Raw genomic sequence first — 20,755 nt, forward strand, 5'->3', positions numbered from 1 at the left:
AAAAATATTCATAGCAGTTCTTTTTGTGGGGACAAAGAATTGGAAATCGAGGGGATGCCCATCAATTGGGGAGTGGCTGAGCAAGTTGTGGTATATGAATGTAACGGAATACTATTGTGCTCCAAGAAATGATGGGAGGCAGTGAGGTGGCGCAGTAGATAGAGCACCAGCCCTAGATTCAGGAAGACCTGAGTTCAGATCTCACCTCAGACGCTTGACACTTACTATCTGTGTGACCCTGAGCAAGTCACTTCACCCCATTGCCTCACACACAGAAATGAAAGGAAAAAAAAAAAAGGAAACGATGAACAGCGGATAGAAGACTGGCCCTGGATTCAGGAGGACCTGAATTCAAATCAGGGCTCAGACACATAACACTCACTAGCTGTGTGATTCTGGGCAAGTCACTTAACCCCAATTGTCTCACAAAAAAAAAAAAGATGAACAGGCAGATTTCAGAAAAAGATGGAAAGATTTGTATGATCTAATGCTGGATGAAGTGAACAGAACCAGGAAAACACTGTACCCAGTAATAGCCACCTTATGTGATGATCAACTATGAATAACTTTCAGCAATGCAGTGATCCAAGACAATTCCAAAGGACTTATGATGGAAAATGCTATCCACCCCCAGAGAAAGAACTGATGGAGTCTGAATGTAGGTCAAAGCATACTATTTTCACTCTTTTTCATGTTTTTTCCCTTTTATTCTATTTCTTCTTTCATAAGATGACTAATATAGACATATGTTTTACATGACTGCGCATATATAACCTATTTAAAATTTTTAGCTTTTTAGGGAGGGGAGGAAGGAGAAAATTTGGAACTCAAAACTTTTTTTAAAAAATAAATGTTAAAAATTGTCTTTACATGTAATTGGAAAAAAATAAAATACTATTTAAAAATATTTCAGTTAGTTGTGCTGACTCTTTTTTCCTCTCCAAAAAAATAAATAGTATTTGTCACATTGAATGCCTTGAGAAGTAGAGGGAGGGGGAAGGATAACATCCTCCAAAAAAAAAAATCAATAAAAATTATTTTTATTTATTTATTTATTATAGGCAATTGGGGTTAAGTGACTTGCCCAGGGTCACACAGCTATTTGCTCAGAGGTGGGATTTGAACTCAAGTCCTGACTTAAGGACCAGTGCTCTATTCACTGCACCACTTAGCTGCCCCTAAAATTATTTTTAAAAAAAGAAAATTTATGAGCTATAAACAAAATATGCTTAATATCAATTGCATAAAAATATGCCTTCACAGTGAAGAATAAAAGAAAATGTGTTAAAATCTAGTCAACCAATTGCTAAGTTGAGTTAAATAAGTGATTGCAGCTAGAGGATTATGTTGCATATTAAAAGTTGTTTTTTTAAGATGTAAAAAACAAACAGGGAATCACTAATCACTGCTTTGATTCTTCCCACTATCTTTACTCTATAGTCCTTCGCCTAACTCTATTGAAGACAAGCAGCTGGATTGTCCTCAGAGAATCCAGCTCTTTCATCTTCAAAAAGAGCTTGGGGTTTTTTTGGTTTTTGTCGTTAGCCGTAAGTGTAGAGCTGTCCTTTCTCTCCTCTTCTCTGTGTAACGCTCTTCCACTATCCAATTTTGCAGCATAAGCCCTTCACCTCGGATCACTTTTTTTCCTAGTGTCCCCAACAACTGAATGAGTGGACAGGTGTTCCTCAATTCCCATTATCTCCTCTAGGATGGAAATAATCCTGTACCGGAAGCACAAATGACAGTTGTGGTAGCAATCCATTCACTGTAAGTTACTACAAAACTTTTTTTTCTCCCTCCATACTGGTTGAGATTTGCAGCCTTGCTTATCCCCCCTCCAGGTTATTTGTAGGTCCTTATGCTTCTTTATTAATTAAAGCTTTATAGCCAATTATTACTATAAATTAAAACGGTATAGCCAGTTATCTCTATAAATAACCCCAATTCTAAAACTACACCCCACTTGTTTTCCCTGATATTGACAACCTTTGTTTCACCAACTTGTCCCACCCACCAATCTGTCTTTCAACTTGCTTTCTCAGCAATTTGCTTTTTCAGTTGTTTCACTTTCCTTTTCTTACCTTCCTTATTTTGTCTTCTCAATTATCTTTCCCTTTTCCTTCTTAAATCTTTCTCTTTGAGTCACTAATTCCATTTAATCTACTTTGAGCCTGCTTTTTTCTTCCTTTTCTTTTTATTAGAAGTAGAATCAGTCAATCAACATGAATTTAAGTGCCTACTATATACCAAGAAATCAATCAATAAACATTTATTAAGAACTTGCTCTACGCGAGATGCTGTGTTAAGTGCTGGAGATTCAAAGACAAAAGTCAAACAGTACCTGACCTTAAAGAGTTACATTCTAATAAGGTAGAGAACATGTATACATATACAAAACGTTTACAAGGTGGTTACAGAAGGAAGGGCACAATCAAGCAGGGGATCAGGAAAAGCTTCATGAAGAAGCTGCATCTTGAAAGAAATCAGGCTTTTGAAGAGCTGGAAGTGAAGAGGAAGATCACTGTTAGGCATACAGGACAGCCACTGCAAAGGCAGAGATGAGACATAGAGTGTCATCTATGAGGAACGGCAAGTAAACCTACGTGGGTGGATCCCAGAGTTTGAGGAAGAGAGTTATTTTGCAAGTTGCCTTGCCGTTGTCCTGTGCTAAGTGGTTGAGGATGGCTGGCCCTTTTCCACAAGAGTTGCTACTTTCTTTTTTTGTTGTTGTTATTTTTTTTTTTAGGCAATTGGGGTTAAGTGACTTGCCCAGGGTTACACAGCTAGTAAGTGTCAAGTGTTTGGTCTGAGGCCGGATTTGAACTCAGGTCCTCCTGACTTCAGGGCCGGTGCTCTATCCACTGCGCCATCTAGCTGCCCCCAAGAGTTGCTACTTTCAATGATGGCTATGGGGAACTGGGTGGGGGTGGTATGGAGTGCTCAGGGAGGACTAGCACCTCTGGTATGAGGGCTTGCCAAGTTCTTTTCAGGACTGCTCATCAGCCTTGGGTGTCCACCTGATTCACCCAACTCTCACCTTCCAAGACGAAATTTCATTTGTTGATCCCAAACCATATTTTTTTACATCTAATTTTTTTTTAAATTCTTAACAAATACCAGAAAAAAAGATAATTTCCATACACTGAGTAGAATCAAAAATCAAAAGAATCAAGAATCAAAAAGAAGTAAAACTGTAATCTCTATCACATACAGCTTACTTTATATAAAGTATTTAATAAATTTATATTACTTTCAAAGCTGTCCTGCTTATTCGTACTTTCTTCTGTTCTCTTCTGTATACAGTTTAAATGCTTCAATGACCCCATTTTCTTTTGGGGGGGGCAACATTATCACTAGTTCTACCCTCTCCTCAATCCCCACCCATTCCCCCACAAAGGAAAAAGAGAAAAGCACAATCTTTGTAACAAATAAGCATACTCAAGCTAAATAAATTCACACATTTGCCTTTTTTGAAATATATGTCTCATTCTGCATCTTGAGTTCATCACTTCTTTGTCAGGAGGTGAGTAGCCTGCTTCGTTATCAGTCCTCTAGAATCGTTGAATGGTCGTCAGAGTTCTTAAGTCTTTGAGAGTTGTTGGGGTTTTTTTTTACATTATTGTTATTGTATGAATTGTTCACCTGATTCTGCTCAATTCACTCTGGATTAGTTAATTTTAGTTTTCCCAGGATTCTCCAAAACCATTCCCTTATTACTTCTTACAGTGAAATGATATTCCATTATAGTAATATAATTTGTTCAGCTATTCCCTTTCGTTTCCAGTTCTTTGCTACAAAAGTGCTGCTGTAAATATTTTTGTACATTTAGGTACTTTAGCTCTTTCTTGGATCCCTTTGTGATATAGACCTATTAGTAGTATTGTTGGGTCAAAGTCATCCAATGATAACTCTTTTTTTAAATGATCAAACAATATTTTCCAACATATTTTTTCATCCTCTTCCCCATACCCACTTTTGCATTGAAGTCCTTGAATATTAAGGTATATAATGACCTAGTTTGGGGCACATCATCAAGGTCTTCACTGAATTTCTTTACTTCATCATTTGCAACTCATGTTGCCATAAGTCTTTATGATGATCCGTTTGTTTATATCATGAATACTGCAATGTAAAATCTCCAAGTCTCTGATGAAATGCTGGTTCTTGTTGCCATTCAGGGTATAAGAAAGCCCCACTCCTCTCTCAGGCATCTCAAAGGAAGATCAGCAATTGCCGGAGACCTGGCCCTACCTTTGGAGCGATATTCTCCCTTGGATGAGCTTTACTTTTCATTTACCACGCACTGTTACCCCCATTGCTAACAACTTCCCATCACTTCTTTCCTTCCCTATCCTTATATTAATCAACTACTGGCCGTAATTGAGAAAATTACCCCCAGCTCCAACTTATTATTTTCTCGTCCTCATCCTCATCCTACCCTGATGGCTCTTTCTCCTACCCCCTGGAATTCTCTTTCCATGGTGAACAAACTTCCTTTCATCTTGGACTTCTCCCTCATACTCTTTCCATCCAGCAGAATTCACTGAGATTTGGCTCCCTCTGACCAAACTAAATCCCTGGCCTTCATCTGCACCCGTGGCTGTATTGTCACCTGCACATGTCCATACCCACGCTGATCTTAAAGGGAAAATTTGAAATATTCCTTGCTTCCCACTGCTACTTCCAGACTCTTCTTTAACCATAATCACTCAATAACCTTTCCTCCTTTGAAACAAGATCACAGTATCAAAATGCTCTACTTCATCTAAGGTGGCTGTCGTGTACTGACCTGGTCATACTCCTTTTTTTTGTTTGTTTGTTTTCTTTTGGCTAGGCATTGGGGTTAAGTGACTTGCCCAGGGTCACACAGCTAGTGAGTGTTATGTGTCTGAGGTCAGATTTGAACTCTGGTCCTCCTGACTTCAGGGCCGGTGCTCTATCCACTGTGCCACCTAGCTGCCCCATCATCCTCCCTTTTCAAGGAGTTTATCACCCAGAATACCATCTTTCTTTCCTCACAGACTTCTTCCTTTATACAAGGTGACTTCCAACATCTATGTTGATGTTCTTCAAACTCCCTAACTTCCCAGTTCCTCAGTTTCCTTAAATCCCCTCTCCTACCCTTTCAGCTAAGGATTTCTCCTCTTACTTTCTTGAGGAATTTGAGGCTACTCCTCCTGAGATCCCTCTTTTTTTTAATCTGAAAAGTACTTGGCATTACCCTCCCAAGTCTCTCCTCTTCTCCTCAATGTCTCTGACAATGTTGTGACCCTTCAACTTGTCAAAGCCAATCTTTCTACAGATGTTTTGGGTCCCATCCATCCCAATCTTCTCCAGTAGATTTTTACTGCATCCATTCTTATACTTAATCTTCTGCCTCTATTTGTGGTTCTTTCCCTACTGCTTTCAAATATACCCGTCTCGCCCATCCTTAACTAATATTGACTTGACTCAACTATTCCCTTAAGCCATCACCCTATATTTCTCCTCCCTTTCTTAGCCAATCTCCTGGAACAAGATATCTGTCCTCACTGACTTCCCTGCCTCTCCTCCCCTTTACTCTTCAGCCATTTTCAGTTTCACAAAATGTTTCAAGTTTAAGTATTTGCTTGTGCGTGCTTATGTTTCTTTCATGGTTAAGAAAATAAAACACAGTCCTATACCTGATATCTACTTTGCACGTTGAATATTTTTTCTGGTATTTTTCATCAGAGCCTAGTGGTGAGACAAAAGTCAAGATGGCCAGCAATGGTTCTGGATGAAGCAGATGACCGTGGCATCTACAGTGTCTGACCAAGCTCTAGGCACTGCCCAGCACACGCTTCTGCTGCCTTCAGGCCCATTAAACAAAACATTCACATCTGCCTATTCTGCCAGGGGAAGTCTTCACATGCGTGGGGTAGACATCCCCCCTAAGTCACCAATGGGCTCGAGGCCTGTCAGCCTGGTTTAGCCCATCTGCCCAAACAGTTTTACTAGGGTGTGGCCCCTGTGCAAGTTACAACTTCTTGGGGCACAAGTGGGAGCTAAGTGGCAGGTGGACACTAAAGGCAGATGAGCAGCCCTCCTTCCAGAGGGGCTAGTCCTCCCTGAACACCCCATACACTCCAACAGGATACAAATACTCTTCAAAGAGTTTATAATCTAATGGTGGAAAACCACACAAAAGAGGCTGAAAAGTGGGAGAGGGGAGGAAGGTACCCAGCACAGGGGCATGATAAAACCCAAAGGAGTGCAGCAGAGAGCATGCTGGTAGGAAACTGACGAGGTGGCTGGTTTGGGCATTCACCTTAAATGGATGTTCTGGGAGGGGCCGGCCCATGGTCAGTCAGTATGGATACAGTATAAGTTCCAAGACTGCTATGATCTTGAAGTATGGAGAGGTTTCCTCAGGTGTGATGGAGAAGTGCAAAGGAGAACACCGAGACAGAGAATGAAAAACTGCAAACAATGAGGTGTGGCTATGACTAGGTGACATAACCCCTTGGTACCCTGAGCAAGACTGTAAGCTCTAGGCCAGCTGCCAGGAAGTCTTTCCACTAATGAAACCACAGGACCAGACCAACTCCAAATCAAAACAACATTTAAGGATATGTGATTTCATTCCTGTAGGTACTCCCGCCAGCTCTACCAAAAAAAAAAAAAACAACCACCTTCTTTAGCCTTATAGTAGACCAACTTCCTGAAAAGCTGTAAAATTCAGCACCTTACAGGCAACCTTGGCAAAGAAGCCTCTCCATATTTAACTAGGCTTGTTCTTGAATGGCAGATATACAAGTCCCTCTCCAGGCCAATACCTCCAGCCTTTCTGGCTTGGTAGGGTACACCAGAGCTTATGCACAATTCTATAGTGACATTAACATGATTTATGTCTTTGTAGTACCCGTTACCAGCCCACATCTCAGGCAGAACCCAGCCTCTCGTTAATATCCAAATGGTCTACACAGGGACAAAAAGCTGCAATCAGAGAGAATCTAGGAAAACAAATTAACCATTGAAGGCTTGGTATCTGAAGATTTTAAAACAGTCTCACCTCCCAAAACCCTGTCCTCCACCTATATATACCATACAGAAAAGGGAACGGTGAAATTTCTATGTAATTCAACTTCTCTCTGATTGCCCAAGTAAGTCACTTAGCCTTTATGCAAATATTTTCCTGCAATAAAATGGGAATGATGTAATATGTTGAAAACTAATGAAACCCACAAGTAAAATATACATGTAAGGATAATCCATAGGCATGGGATGGTCATAACTGATAGTTACCTGTGCTACCCCAGAAAACAATGGCCAAACCAGGTATCCATCCAGTCAATCCAATAAACATTTATTAGGTACCTGCTAATGTGCCTAGCACTGTGCTAAGCACTGGGGATACAATCAATAAAAAGAAGGCCTCTGTCCTCAAGGAGCTTTCAATCTAATGGGTATAGACAACAAAAAAAGGCAGGAAAACAAGGGGGGGGAGGGGGAAGGCCAAGGGTATCTGCTATCTTGTTCTGTGGAGTTGAAACCAGCGAGAATAGAAGATGCAGAGTGAGGGGCAGCTAGGTGGCACAGTGGATAGAGCACTGGCCCTGGATTCAGGAGGACCTGAGTTCAAATCCTGCCTCAGACACATAACATTTACTAGCTGTGTGACCCTGGGCAAGTCACTTAACCCCATTGCCTAACCAAAAAAAAAAGAAGAGATAGAGAGTGAGAGAGAGAGAGAGAGAGAGAGAGAGAGAGAGAGAGAGAGAGAGAGGACCCTGGTCTCTGAGCTGCCATTCTCTATTTCAATAGAAAGAGTTTGTTGTTCATGGCAGCATGGCTCACCTCTCATCTCGCCCATCAAGTTCTGGGAAATGGAGTAGAAATTAGCACCATAACACGCATCCCTTATATATGGCTGACACAAGTAAACTCAGGAGCCTCCTTCCCTCCCTCCACTATCAATAAAGTTCAATCCAAAAAAGTCAGTAAGCTATAACTATGCATAAAACACTTCACTGCTGGTGATACAGAAAAGGAAATGCAATAGCCCCCCTCCTTCAAGGTGTTTGTATTCTACATTGAACATGTAGATCAATAAGTATAATACAAAGATAAGGAGCAAAGTGGCCCAGGGAGAGATCAGAGGAAGGGCTGGAGCGCCAAAAGCTGGGAAGATCTGGGAAGGCTTCTTTGTGGGAAGTGATACCTGAGCCTGAGCCTTGAAGAAAGAAAAGGAAGCTGAAAAGTAGAGATGAGAAAGGAGTGAATTCTAGGCGTGGGAGAAAGCTTATTTAAATACAGGGCCATAGGGAATGGCATTGGGGTCAGGAAGTATCTAGAAAGTCTAGTTTTGCTGACATGTGGTGTTTTGCAAGAAGAGGAATTACGTCAGAGAAGACTAGAAAGGCAGGTGGGAGCTAGATTGGGAAAGGCCTAAAATGTCAGGCTGAAGAATTTGCTTTTTGTCATAAAGGAAACAGGGAACCACTTGAAGGCTTGTGAACAGAGGAACGAGTCCACGGGAAGTTGTGGGAAAGGGTAAATTTGAGAAGGGAAGAGACCAGAAGCATGGGGACCGATTAGGAAACTGTTATTACAATCTAGGCAAAGCGTTTGAGCTATGCCAGTGGCTATATGAATGGAGAATGAGACAGAGTGGAAGAGGTATTGTATTATGGAAATAGAATCAATAAGACTTCACAACTGACTGGATAGGAGGTTGAGGAAAAGGTAAGGGTCAAAGAATATTCCAGAGTTTTGAACCTGGGTGATTGGGAGGGTGATTAACCTCCTTAACTTCCAACGGGGAGGTGCCATGCATACATTTGCTCAGATTTTCTGGTGACGGGTAATAAACCAAAAGATTGAGAAATACACCCATTCCTGCCCCACCCCAGTGTACCTGACCGGGCCTTTTGTGTCAGGAGAGGTCCTTGGATACAAGGTTGAAATGAACTCACTTCTCTAAATATTAGCTGTATCCCCCTCCCCCCATCCCCACCAAAAAAAATCTGGCTTTTATGACACCTTCGTGTAGCCTATATTCAGTGTTATCTCTCTAAGATGTGCCTATACATGAACAAATATCCATATATACAGGGTGTCTCAAAGTCTCAGTGCATTCACGTGTATGATGGGTATCATATTGCTTGCCTTCTCAATGGGTGGGGGAAGGGACTGGAGGGAGGGAGAGAATTTGAAACTCAAAAAAAGAATGTTAAAAAATCAGTTCAGTTTTAAGGTTTAATAGCACATATTATTAGAGAGAATATTAGAAAGAGAGAGAGAGAGAGGATAATGAGGGGAAGGGGGGAGGGAGAGGAGGGAGAGAAAAAGAAAGTGAGGAAGGAAAGGATGGGAGGGGAAGACAGAGAAAGGGAGGGAGGGAGACAGAGAAGGAGGGAGGGAATGGGAGAGAGAGAGGAAGAAGGGAGGGAGGGGGAAGGGAGGGAGGGAGAAAGAGGTGAAGGGGGAAAAAGGGAGAGGGGGAAAAAGAGAGAGGGGGAGAGGGGAAGAGCTCTATATTCAGAACAATGTAGTTAAACCCTTTGAAATAGTCGGTACTATGACATTTCTTAAGAGATGCAATGGAGCACAGTGGATAGAAAATTGGCTTCAAGTCCCGCCTCAGACAGCTGCTGTGTCTCCCTGTGTGACCCTAAGTAAATCCCTTAACCTCTCACTGCTCTAGGCAACTCCCTAAGACTCTTAAGTGGCAGAGGAAGTACCAACCTGCATTGGTGGAGAGAGTTTCTTCATCTGGAAGTTCTCTATGTCAGTGAAATCACAGCTCCAGTATATATACTGATTGTTGTTGTTTTTTTAATTAAATCTATTTATAATAATATTAGTGAGGAAGAGCATGAGATAAAGACATGAAAATACTCCTAAAGTAAAGGCCCTTCATCCTCCATTCCACTTGATAAATAGAAGCAGTGAGGTGGCACAGTTATTGGAGTACTGGACCTCAAGTCAGGGAGACCTGAATTCAAATTTGATTTCAGACATTTACTAGCTGTGTGATTCTGGGCAAGTCATTTAAACTTCTGGTTGCCTCAGTTTCTTCATCTGTAAAATGGGGATAGTAACAGCACCTACCTCCCAGGGCTGTTGAGAGGATCAAATGAGATGATAATTGTAAAGCAAAAAGCACAGTGCCTGGCACACAGTAGGTGCTATAAAATGTTGGCTATTATTAGAAATGCCACTGGACACGCATCCATCACAAGCCTTGTCCAAGACTGTGCTATTCTGTCAGGTTTTATAAAGTGTGTCCATAGGGGCCTTCGAAGTTTGGACATGTTTCAGGAAACCGCACATTGCTAGCAATGGTATGAAAAAACAGTTAGTTGAATGTTTCCAAACCCAGCCACAGATGGGGCTAGGGTGCAATAGGTCAGAAAACCAATGACCAGGCAGTTCCTTCTTGAATCTGAATGTCCTTCTTTCTTCTCCTCACTGCCCCGTTCTCTTAGTAATAAAATGAAGCTGGAGTTCAATAAAGGAACTCGCTGGGGTTTTGACTTTAAGAGCAAAAAGACCTCAGGTAAGTGGTGAGCTAAGTGAGAGGTTAGTTAATCAGTGAGAAGTTTGAATTATGGAAATCTTTAAGAAGTAATATATAATTTTGCTGATTCAAAGCACAGCTAGAAATGGGCCTGGTTTAATGACTAGGTTAAAATCCACTTATCATTGGCAGCATCATTTGTATACAGTAGGCAAGCAGTCTTAAAAATAGCCTCTTCTACTTATGATGGAAAATGTTATCCACATCCAGAGACAGAACTACAGAGTCTGAATGCAGATAGAAGCATACTATTTTCTCTTTTTTGTTTGTTTTTTCTCATAGTTTTACCCTTTGGTTCTAATTCTTTACAACATGACTAATATGAAAATGCTTAATAGGATTGTACATGTATAGCCTATATCAAGATTGCATTCTGCTTGGGGTTGGGGGCAGGGGAGAGATGGGGAGAAAATTTAGAACTCAAAATCTTACAGAAGTGAATGTTGAAAACTAAAAATAAGTTGTTGGTTTTTTTTTTTTAAAGAAAATAGCCTCTTCTATTAACCTCTTGATTTACTGGGGGAAGGCCCTATGATCCCCTTTACATTATTCATTTTCTTAATGAATTACGAAACTTCAGGACAGTCAGCCCCAAAGATCCCCAAGTTCAGAGTGCCAGAGAGTATATTCATTGGTTTTATTGTTTCTCCATTCACTGTGAGGGCATGACAGAGACCCTGAGTTACAGATCCAGTTTCACAAACATTTCTGAAGGGCCCACTCAGTGCAAAGCATTGTCTTAGTTATTGATTAGGGATCAGAATGAAAAAGAGTTCCTTCAGTAACGTACATTCTCTCAGAGGGATTTAACCGGTAAACAGATGAGGAAATAAAAGAAAAAGACCAGCAGAGCCAACCAAGACTTCAAGTAGGAGATGATGCCTGAGCTGACAGCTGGGGACCTCACTCGCTGGAGATCCAAGATTTGTCGACTGATGATCCCAAAGCTGAGAACATGGCGGCGCCTTCAATGGAAAATGGGAAGTTTAGGAGAGAGGAGAGTTTGGGAGAAAATGAGTTCTGTTCTGGAGATGGTGAATCTGAGATGACTGTTGGACATTCAGACTGCGATTTCCAACTAGAAGCTGATTATGAAAGACTAGAGCTTATGAGAGATGATTTGATTAATTAAAGGATAGTTATTAAATGATTATGATAATGAATGATTTAATTAATTTAAAAGATTTAATAATAATAGCTAACATTTATATGGTGCTTACTATATGCCAGGCACTGTGCTAGGCACTTTACAGTTATCATCTCATGCAATCCATACAACAACCCCACAAGGTAGGTGCTATTATTATTATCCTTATTTTACAGATGAGGAAACTGAGGCAAACAAATGACTTGCCAAGGTCACATAGCCAGTAAGTATCTGAGGTCAGATTTGAATTCAGGTGTTCCTGACTCCAGGCCAGACTACATGGCTTACATTGGATCAAAGGAGGCCATGTGGGCATGTTTAAGTTAATGCAATAAATAAGTACAACGTAGTTAAATACAAAGGAAGGACTGAGGGCATTAGGGTGGGGGGAGATCAGGAAAATTTTTGTGCAGAAGGTGGCAACCGAGCTGAGTCTAGAAGTGAGGGGTTGGTTCTATGAGGAGGAAGTGAGGAAGATGGTACATTCCAATATAAAGGCACCCAGCTGGAACATGAAGTGTAACAGGTCAGGAAAAGAGAGAAAGTCAAGGAAAGGGAGAAAGGAGGGAGAGGGGAGAGGGGGAGAGGTGGGAGGATCTTAAATAGGACATGATGAATTTGAGATGTTTCTGGGATATGTGGGACTGGAACTCAGGACGTGTGTGTGTGTGTGTGTGTGTGTGTGTGTAAATATATGTGTGTGTATATAAACACACTTATAGACATAAACATATATGTGTATACACAGACACACACATACCTATCTCCAGAATATATAGATGTATGAGTCATCTACATAGAGATGATAATTAAGCCCAAAGGAGATGAAATCACTCAAAAGAGAGTCTAGAGAGAGAAGAGAATAATGCTAGGACAGAGGTAGCTAGGGGGCATGATGGATAGAACACTGCTCTTGGGGTCAGGAAGACATGAATTTAGACCCTTGTTAGCTGTGTGACTCTAAGCAAATCACTGCACCTCTGTCTGCCTCAGTTTCCTCATCTGTAAAATGGGGATAGTAATAGTACCTACCTCTTCGGATTGTTATGAGGATAGCGATGATGATGATGAGAGAACTTTGCGGCGCTGACAATATCAGAGGGTGGGCGATGGATGACCATCCAGGACCATCCAAGCAGTCAGTCAGACGGGTGGGAGGAGAAGTGTGAGAAAGTTGTGAAAGCTAACAGAGGAGGTGGCCGGTGGTGTCAAAAGCTAGGAAGTGTCCGTGGGCAGATTTGAACTCAGGTCCTTCTGACTCCAGCCTATAGTTCTATCCACTGTGCCACCCAGCTGCCCCTCTTTACCTCTTCTATAAACCCACGGGAAAAAAATAAAAGTTTTCAGAGGACAAAGCAGGTAGTACAGGTGACATCGTTTTTACTCAACAGACAGGTTTGGCCTTTGGACAGTAGCCAAGGCAACTTTTTCTGTCCTTGATCTCTGGATGGCTTCTGCCTGACCAGAAAAATAAATTGCTGAATTTACTTAAGAACCAGCCCGTGTTTGAGGTGGTAAAGGGTAAACTGTTAACACCAGAGGGCTTTTTCCAGCTTTTACCACCTGAGCTAATCAATACTGAAGGCCCGAACACTCCCCACACACGCACCCCAGGGACCCCAGGGTAGCCTCTTGAGGAATCCAAAGCAGGTTCCTTTCAAAAACCCTAGGATGCCACGTTAAACTACGAAAACAGAAGGAAACATGAAAATGAGCTTCATATATTCCATTTTTCCAGAGGGCTCCCAGGAGAAGAATGAAACATTCGGGAGCAAGAACTCAATCCTGAAAGATAAACGTGGCTATTTAATATTCCATTTATACAACCTGGGATTTAGCTGCCCACAGAGCAAGAAGATTCTATGTCTCCTTTATTAGATCATCACCTAAGATAGTGTACCCCAAGACTCCACCATCGTTCAGTCATGTCCTACTCTCCATGACCCCATTTGGGTTTTTTCTTGGCAGAGATGCTGGAATGGTTTGCCATTTCCTTCTCCAGCTCATTCTACAGATGAGAAAACTGAAGCCAACAGCATTAAGTGACTTGCTCAGGGTCATGCAGCTAGTAAGTGTCTGAGGCTGGATTTGAACTCAGGTCTTCCTGACTCCAGGCCTGGCGTTCTATCCACTGTGACACCTAGATGCTCTTTCCAACATACTTTCCCCCCATGAGATTATGAGCTCCTTGAGGACAGAGACTGTTAGTTGCTTTTCTTTTTGCATCCTCAGCGCTTAGCAGAGTACTAGGCACATAGTAGGTGCTTAACAAATGTTTATTGACTGCTTTTTAAAAATCTGTTAATCAATCACCAGCATTTATTAAATGTCAGGAACTGTGCTGCACACAAGGATGAAACAGTCCCAGCCCTCCAGGAACTTATACTCTTTGGGAGAGACAATAGAAACATATATGAAAATAAACAAAAAAAGTTTTTTCATCCAGACCTGAAATTTCTTAGGTGTGGGGACGTTTCAGATGAGAACATTCTCTCTGCCAATGTAGATCAGCAAAGTCTCCAGCTCATTTTACAGAGGAGGAAACTGAGGTAAACAGGATTAAGTGACTTGCCCAAGATCACACAGCTAGTATATGTCAGAGCTGAAACTTAAACCCATGTCTTCCTGACTCTGAGGTGAATTCTTTATTCAGTACTCCACACTGTCTAAATATGCAAACTCCATACAAAACAAACGTAGAGTAATTTTACGGGGGAAGGTACTAGTGGCTAGGAACTGAGAAATATAGAAGGTAGCATTCCTAAACATGTTGCCTTCCCCTAGTAGAATATAAAGGCCTGGAAGGCAGAGACATTTCATTTCTCTGGGGACAGGACGAGGTCAGGTACATAGCAGTCACTTAATACATGCTTGTTGATTTGATTGCAAATTTTCTAGATGCTACCAGTGAATTTGCAATGTTTTTAATAGAGATTAAATTCCTCTTTCCTAGAAGCACCTTTGGTCAGCCCTACTGGTGCTGTTATGTGTAAACTCCACTGACCATCTTGAAAAGCTGTTTTATTTTGAAGGAGTTTCTATTCATTTGCTTCTAGATTCAGGGAGGTAAGCTGCTGGCTTTGTGTACTCAAACTTATATAAAAGGAATATTTTTAAATGAAATTTTATGTATTTTTTTCAGTTACCAAAATCAGTCTTCTCTCCTTCTTACCCTTCCTCCAACCCACTGAAAAAGAAAGAGAAATAAAGCCCTCATTAAAACATTGATAGTCGCGGGGCAGCTAGGTGGCACACTGGATAGAGCACTGGCCCTGTATTCAGGAGGACCTTAGTTCAAATACGACCTTAGACACATAACACTTATTAGCTTAAGTGGCCCTAGGCAAGTCACTTAACCCCATTGCTTAGCCACAAAAAGAAAATTTTATAGTTGAGCAAATCAAATCTCTGCACTAGCCATTTAAAAAAAAAGTCTCATTCTGTACTCTGAGTCCTTTACCTTTCTATCAGGAGGTAGGTAGTATGTTTCATCATTAGTCATTATACTGATCAGAGTTCCTATGACTTTCAGAGTTGTCTATCTTCACCATATTTTGTCACTGTATAAATTGTTCTTCTGGTTCTGCTCACCTCATTCTGCATCAGCTCATGTAAGTCTTCCTAGGTTTCTCTGAAACTGTCCCCTTCATCATTTCTTACAGCACAACAATATTGCCATCACTTTTATAACTTCTTCTGCCATTCCCCAGTAGATAGGCACTACCTCAGGTTCCATCACCTCAAAAAGAGCTATGAATATTTTTGTATGTCCTTACATACAGTTTTGTTTTTCTTCGGACTAACCCCTCCTTTAATCTGTTCTACTAATTCCCCTTTCCCCTTTCTCTCCTTTCCCTCTTAATTTCCCTGTTAAGTGAAATGTATTTCTGTACCCAACTATGTGTATATATTCTTCCTTTCTTTGACCAGTTCATATGAGAGTGAGGTTCAAGTGTTGGTCATTCCCTCATCCCTTCCTCCTTGTTTGTATAGACTTCTACTTGTGCACCCCAATTAAATAAGCTAATTTTCTTTAACCTTCCTCTCCCTTTCCTCCCCTAGGGTTCTCCCTTTCCATTCTTCCTTTAAGATCAAGACATAACAGAAACAGTCCCGAGCCTTCTGCTTAATTAGAATCTCTCTACGACACCTACAAACTGTCTTGGCAGATGGGCTAAACCAAGTTAAGGTAACTGACGGGCTTCAAACCTGTCAGTGAGTTAGGGGATGTGAAGATGTTCTTCGTATGAATAGGCACATGACATCCATCTCATGAAAGCGACTGAAGCAGGTTCTGTGGAGTACTCAGAGCTTGGTCAGACATCAAAGATGCCAAGGTCATCCACCGCATCCCGGGCTATCACCTGTATTGACTTTTGTCTGGCTATTGGACTTCGATGACTCTGGAAGAATGAGCCTGACAATTTTGGGCAACCCTGACTCATTTAAATCCAATTCACTCGTGAGTTAAGACATCACCCTGCGATGTCACTGGTCCTCTTTGAAAACCAAAGACAAATGACGACCACAATGGTGAGAGAGTTCTAAGGGGACACTTGTATCATCTCTCTAGATTAGGATCTGAGCAGTTTATCCTTGTTTAGTCTCTCATGGGTTTGGGGGGTGTTTTGGCTTGATTGGTCGGTTGATTGGTTCATGTTTAGCTTTTTATGTTTCTCCTGACTCTTGTATTTGCACTTCAAATTTTCTGTGCAGCCTTGGCTCAGGAATGCCTAGAAGTCCTCTATCTCATTAAAGGCCCATTCCCTACCTCCCCACCTCCAGAGGACTACACTCAGTTTTGCTGGGTAAGTTATTTGTGGCTGAAGCCTATATCTTTTGCCTTCTGGAATATTGTATTTTAGGCTCTCTTCTCGTTTATAGTTGTGATGGCTAAATAATATGTGATCCTGATTGTGGTTCCTTGTTACCTGAATTCTTTCTGGATATTTCCAGTACTTTTTTGTTTGACCTGGCATCTCTGGACTTAGGCTATAGTGTTCTTGACAATTTTCATTTGGCTTTCTTTTTTTTTTCCTTTTCTTTTTCTTTTCTTTTTTTTTTTTCTTTAGGCAATTCGGGTTAAGTGAATTGCCCAGGGTAAGCGTCAAGTGTTTGGTTTGAGGCTGTATTTGAACTCGGGTCCTCCTGATTTCAGGGCCGGTGCTCTATCCGCTGTGCCATCTAGCTGCCCCATGGAGGTTTCTTTTTAACAGGTAACTGATGGATTCTTTCTATTTATCTGATTAGGGGTCTGAAAGGTAGTTGTAAGTATGTCTCTTTGTGAGCAGAGAGGTTAAGACTGGTTAGTAGATTTGAGAATAATCAGTCTAGAGATAATAATTAAATCCATGGGAGCTAATGAGATCAAGTGAAGTAGTAGTAAGAGAGAGGAGGCAGGGAGAGAGAGAGGAGAGAAGAGGAGAGGAGAGAAGAAAAGAGAAGAGTTCCCAGGACAGAGACCCATGGGACCCTCATGGTGAGTAGGCATTATCTGAATGAAGATCCAGTGAAGGAGATTGAGAGAGGGAGTGGAGAGATAGGCTGGATGAAACTCAGGAGAAAGTGGTGTCCCAAAAACCTAGAAAGAAGAAATTATCAGGGAGAAGAGAGTGATTTTCCGTGTCAAAAGCTGCAGAGAGATAAAGAAGGATGAAGACTGAAAATAGGCCATTGGATTTGGCAATTAAGAGATAATTTGTAACCTTGGGGAGAAAAGTTTCAGTTGAATGATGAGGTTCAAAGCCAGATTGTAGATCTGTCACATCTGTACACTTTGTAGAGAATGAAGAAGAGAGTGAGAGGAAAGAAAGTGGAAGCATTTATTGAAATAGTCTTCTCAAGGAGTTTAGCTACAAAGGGAAGGAGAGGCATAGAATGATAACTAAGAGAGAGGGATAGATCAAGTGAGGTTTATTTGGGGATGGAGGAGACATTGGCATGTTTGTAGCCAGGAGACAAGAAAAGATGAAAGATAATTAAGAGAGTGGGGATGATAGAAGGGCTGATCTGTTGGAGAAGATGGAATTTAATGGCATCACTTGTAGAAGTAGAGGGTGCCTATCAAGGTGAAGGGTCATGTGAGTCGGGGAGAAGGCAGAGATGGTAGTAGAAGGCATCACTGATAGGAGATAAGGAGGAAAGAAAAAGGAGTTCTAAGTCAATGGCCTTGGGTTGCATGGTTGGTTGGTTTTTCAGTAAAACATGAGGCGTGGTGTGAAGTCATTAGCTTCTATTTGATCTGTTCTAATTTTCAGAGAGCCGTTTGCTTGGACAAGGTTTTATAACTTTGGTGCTGTTAATTCCCTTTCCAATCCTTTCTTCTCTAACTCTCATTAATTTTCTAATTTTTCCCTTTAGCTCTCTCATTTCATTTACAAAAACACATTAATCATTTTTTAAACTCTTGTCTCATCTCTTCCTAAACATCTTTTATGAAAACATTTTAATCTTTTTTTTTTGTCTTGACTTTATATTAGGCCGGGCTCTACATACTTCTGGGATTAATGTTTGGGCTTTCTTGGAAAAGTGCTATGTTAAGCCAGGCTCTAAGGGATAGTTCAGGCTGGGGACCCCCATGCTCTCAATGCTCCCAAAGTGGTCTGAACCTTGGGTAGCATCTGATCTATGCCCCTCCTCCCCTGGTCAGAGCACTGTGAGTTCTTGATATGAGTTTGGGTCTAAACAACAGACCTTTGGGTTCATCTCATTGGGAGTTTGAGTAAAATACCATTAGACTTGCCACTATCAATCAGCTGGAAAGCTCTGCTGCTTCAGAGGGACAGAACCAAAGGATCTCCTTTGTTGAAGGATTCCTGCCCTGCTTTTGGCTCTGTAGGCTTCAGACTCCATAGGGAACTGAGAAAAGGCTTTGCTCTGAGGATCTGAGATGCATACACCTTCTGCTTACCTCTGAATGTGCTCCAGTCTTGGCATATCACCTGGAGCCAGCAACCCAACAACACTGGCCCTTGGCTCAGCTACTCTCCTCAATCTGTCTTGAATGTGTGACTCAGAACTGGGGAGAGAGGGCAAAGAAATGCCACTTGGTACCTCTTCCTGCCCAAGGCACAAGTCTGAGCCACTCTGTGCTGGGTCTAGCACCTCCTCTTTCCCTGGTACATAGCCATGCCCTGAACACATTCTCGGCCAGACTTCAACCCCACTATCTGCTGTGTTCTCTGTCTGTTTACCTATACTAACCCAGGCTGGAAAAATGATTGTGACTTTTTTTCTCCAGTTTCCAAATTAGGGTTTGGTCTGGTTCATTTTCTACATGGTTGGAGTTTAGTGGGGAGGAGTTCACTGCACCAATTCCTGCTACTCCACCATCTTGTCTCTGTTTCCTATAGGAGTATTTTCTTTCTTTTTTAAAAGTTCTACTGGTGCTTTTGCTTGTTTTTATACAGTCATTTCCAATTATCAGCCTCTCCCAACAGAATATATACCCTTGTAATAAAAAAAAAAAAGGTATAGTGAAGCAAAACACATTGCCTGTATCTGACAATATATGCCATGTTTCACACCCAGGGACTACTGCTTCTCTGCAGAAAGGAAGGAGGCATGTCTCATTGTCAGTGACTTGGACCAAAGATGGATGACTGCATTGGTCTGAGATTTTATGTCTTTTAGGACTGTTTCCTTTAAAATATGGTAATCACTGTCTATGTGTATATTTTTGATTCTTTTTTCTTTGCCCTGCATCAATTCATGCAACTTCTAAAATTTCTCTGAATTCCTCATATTCATTTTTTCTCTATGTGCAATAATAGTCCATTAAATTGGTATACATGCTTTTCCTTGGCTTTCTTTTTTTTCTTTGTATTTTGTATCATAATTACTTGTGTAACAACTATTATCTCCCTGTCAGATGGGAAGCTTCTTGTGGGGTCCTTATCAGTGTCTGGTTTCACCTTTGTATTCTTAGGAGCTGGCTCAGAGTTTTATATGCATGCATATTCAGAACTTTATATTTCATGGATTCATGATTCCATCCATGTGGGCACACCTACTACTATGGATCATAATCTCTACCCCTCACCCAGTGTATCTCATTGCATGCTTTAGTAGACTGACTGCTGTGGCCTTTCTGAAAATGAGTCATTCTGATAATTTCTGATAAGAGCTATGTACAGTTGGTCACTGGGCTGCACTCAAAGCATTTCGACCTTCCATCTGACATAGACTTTAATGACCCAGGGTCAGTCCCACAACATGTAGAATGACATGTTTGATTAGGACTTTAATAGAAGCCCTAAACTTAGTTGGCACTTAATCTGTGGTTATTGAATCTAAATGTTTACCGTTTTTGTACTGGCATAAAACTCTGAAAAAAAAAACTTGAGTGGTTTGGGTTGCTGGGAACCCCGAAATATCAGGGTACAGGGAGGCGTCTGCCTGGAATGAATTCATGCACTCAAACCTTCTTCCAGTCAAATGACAAGGTTTATTGTAATGCCAATAAGACGGGTGAGATTTTTAGGTAACCTGCAACTTAATATTGGTGACACTGATGCCTATATACAAAAAGGACAGTGAAAGGATCTGGATGGAATGAAGGAGTGGTAAGTAGTCTGGGGTGGGCCAGATGCAACAGTGAAAGGAATATCAAGTAAGCTAATTAGGTGATCTAGGTGGGCTGGGGTGGGAAAGACATGGTCTTTTCCTTTTAGGGGTACAGATCTCATCACCCCATTCATAAGTATCTTTAAAGAAAGTCTATGAAAGATTCCCCAGTCCTAAAATCTCCTTACCACCTCTCTCCTTTTTATTGCTAAAAGGAAAGTTTGTCTATACCTACTGCCTCTACTTCTCTCTACTCATTCTCTCCTTAACCCCTTACAAATCTGCTTTGTGTCCCTACTACTTTGTTTGAGCTATTCTCTCAAAGGTCATCACTGACCTCCTAATCTCCAAATCCATTGGCCTTTTTACAATCCTTGTTCTCCTTGATGTATGTAGCACTTGAAAGTATAGACCGTGTCTTCTACTGAAGACTCCCAAATCTCCCCCATTAGAATGTCTTCAGGAAGAGAACATATCATACCCTCTTAGTTTGCTTCCTG

At 41.3% G+C, this 20,755-nt stretch overlaps 1 long non-coding RNA gene across 1 annotated transcript; it reads left to right on the forward strand.

Annotated features, from left to right (window-relative positions):
• The first annotated feature begins 1,004 nt into the window (after nt 1-1,004).
• On the forward strand, nt 1,005-19,486 carry LOC144457791 (uncharacterized). Its single transcript, XR_013487297.1, has 3 exons — nt 1,005-1,767; nt 15,753-16,223; nt 16,407-19,486. It is a non-coding gene; the product is annotated as an uncharacterized LOC144457791 (long non-coding RNA).
• Nucleotides 19,487-20,755: the final 1,269 nt, after the last annotated feature.

This window comes from Phascolarctos cinereus, unplaced genomic scaffold (assembly GCF_003287225.1).
Source record: "Phascolarctos cinereus isolate Bilbo 61053 unplaced genomic scaffold, phaCin_HiC Scaffold_5;HRSCAF=322, whole genome shotgun sequence".
In the NCBI taxonomy this organism is placed as follows: Eukaryota; Metazoa; Chordata; class Mammalia; order Diprotodontia; family Phascolarctidae; genus Phascolarctos; species Phascolarctos cinereus.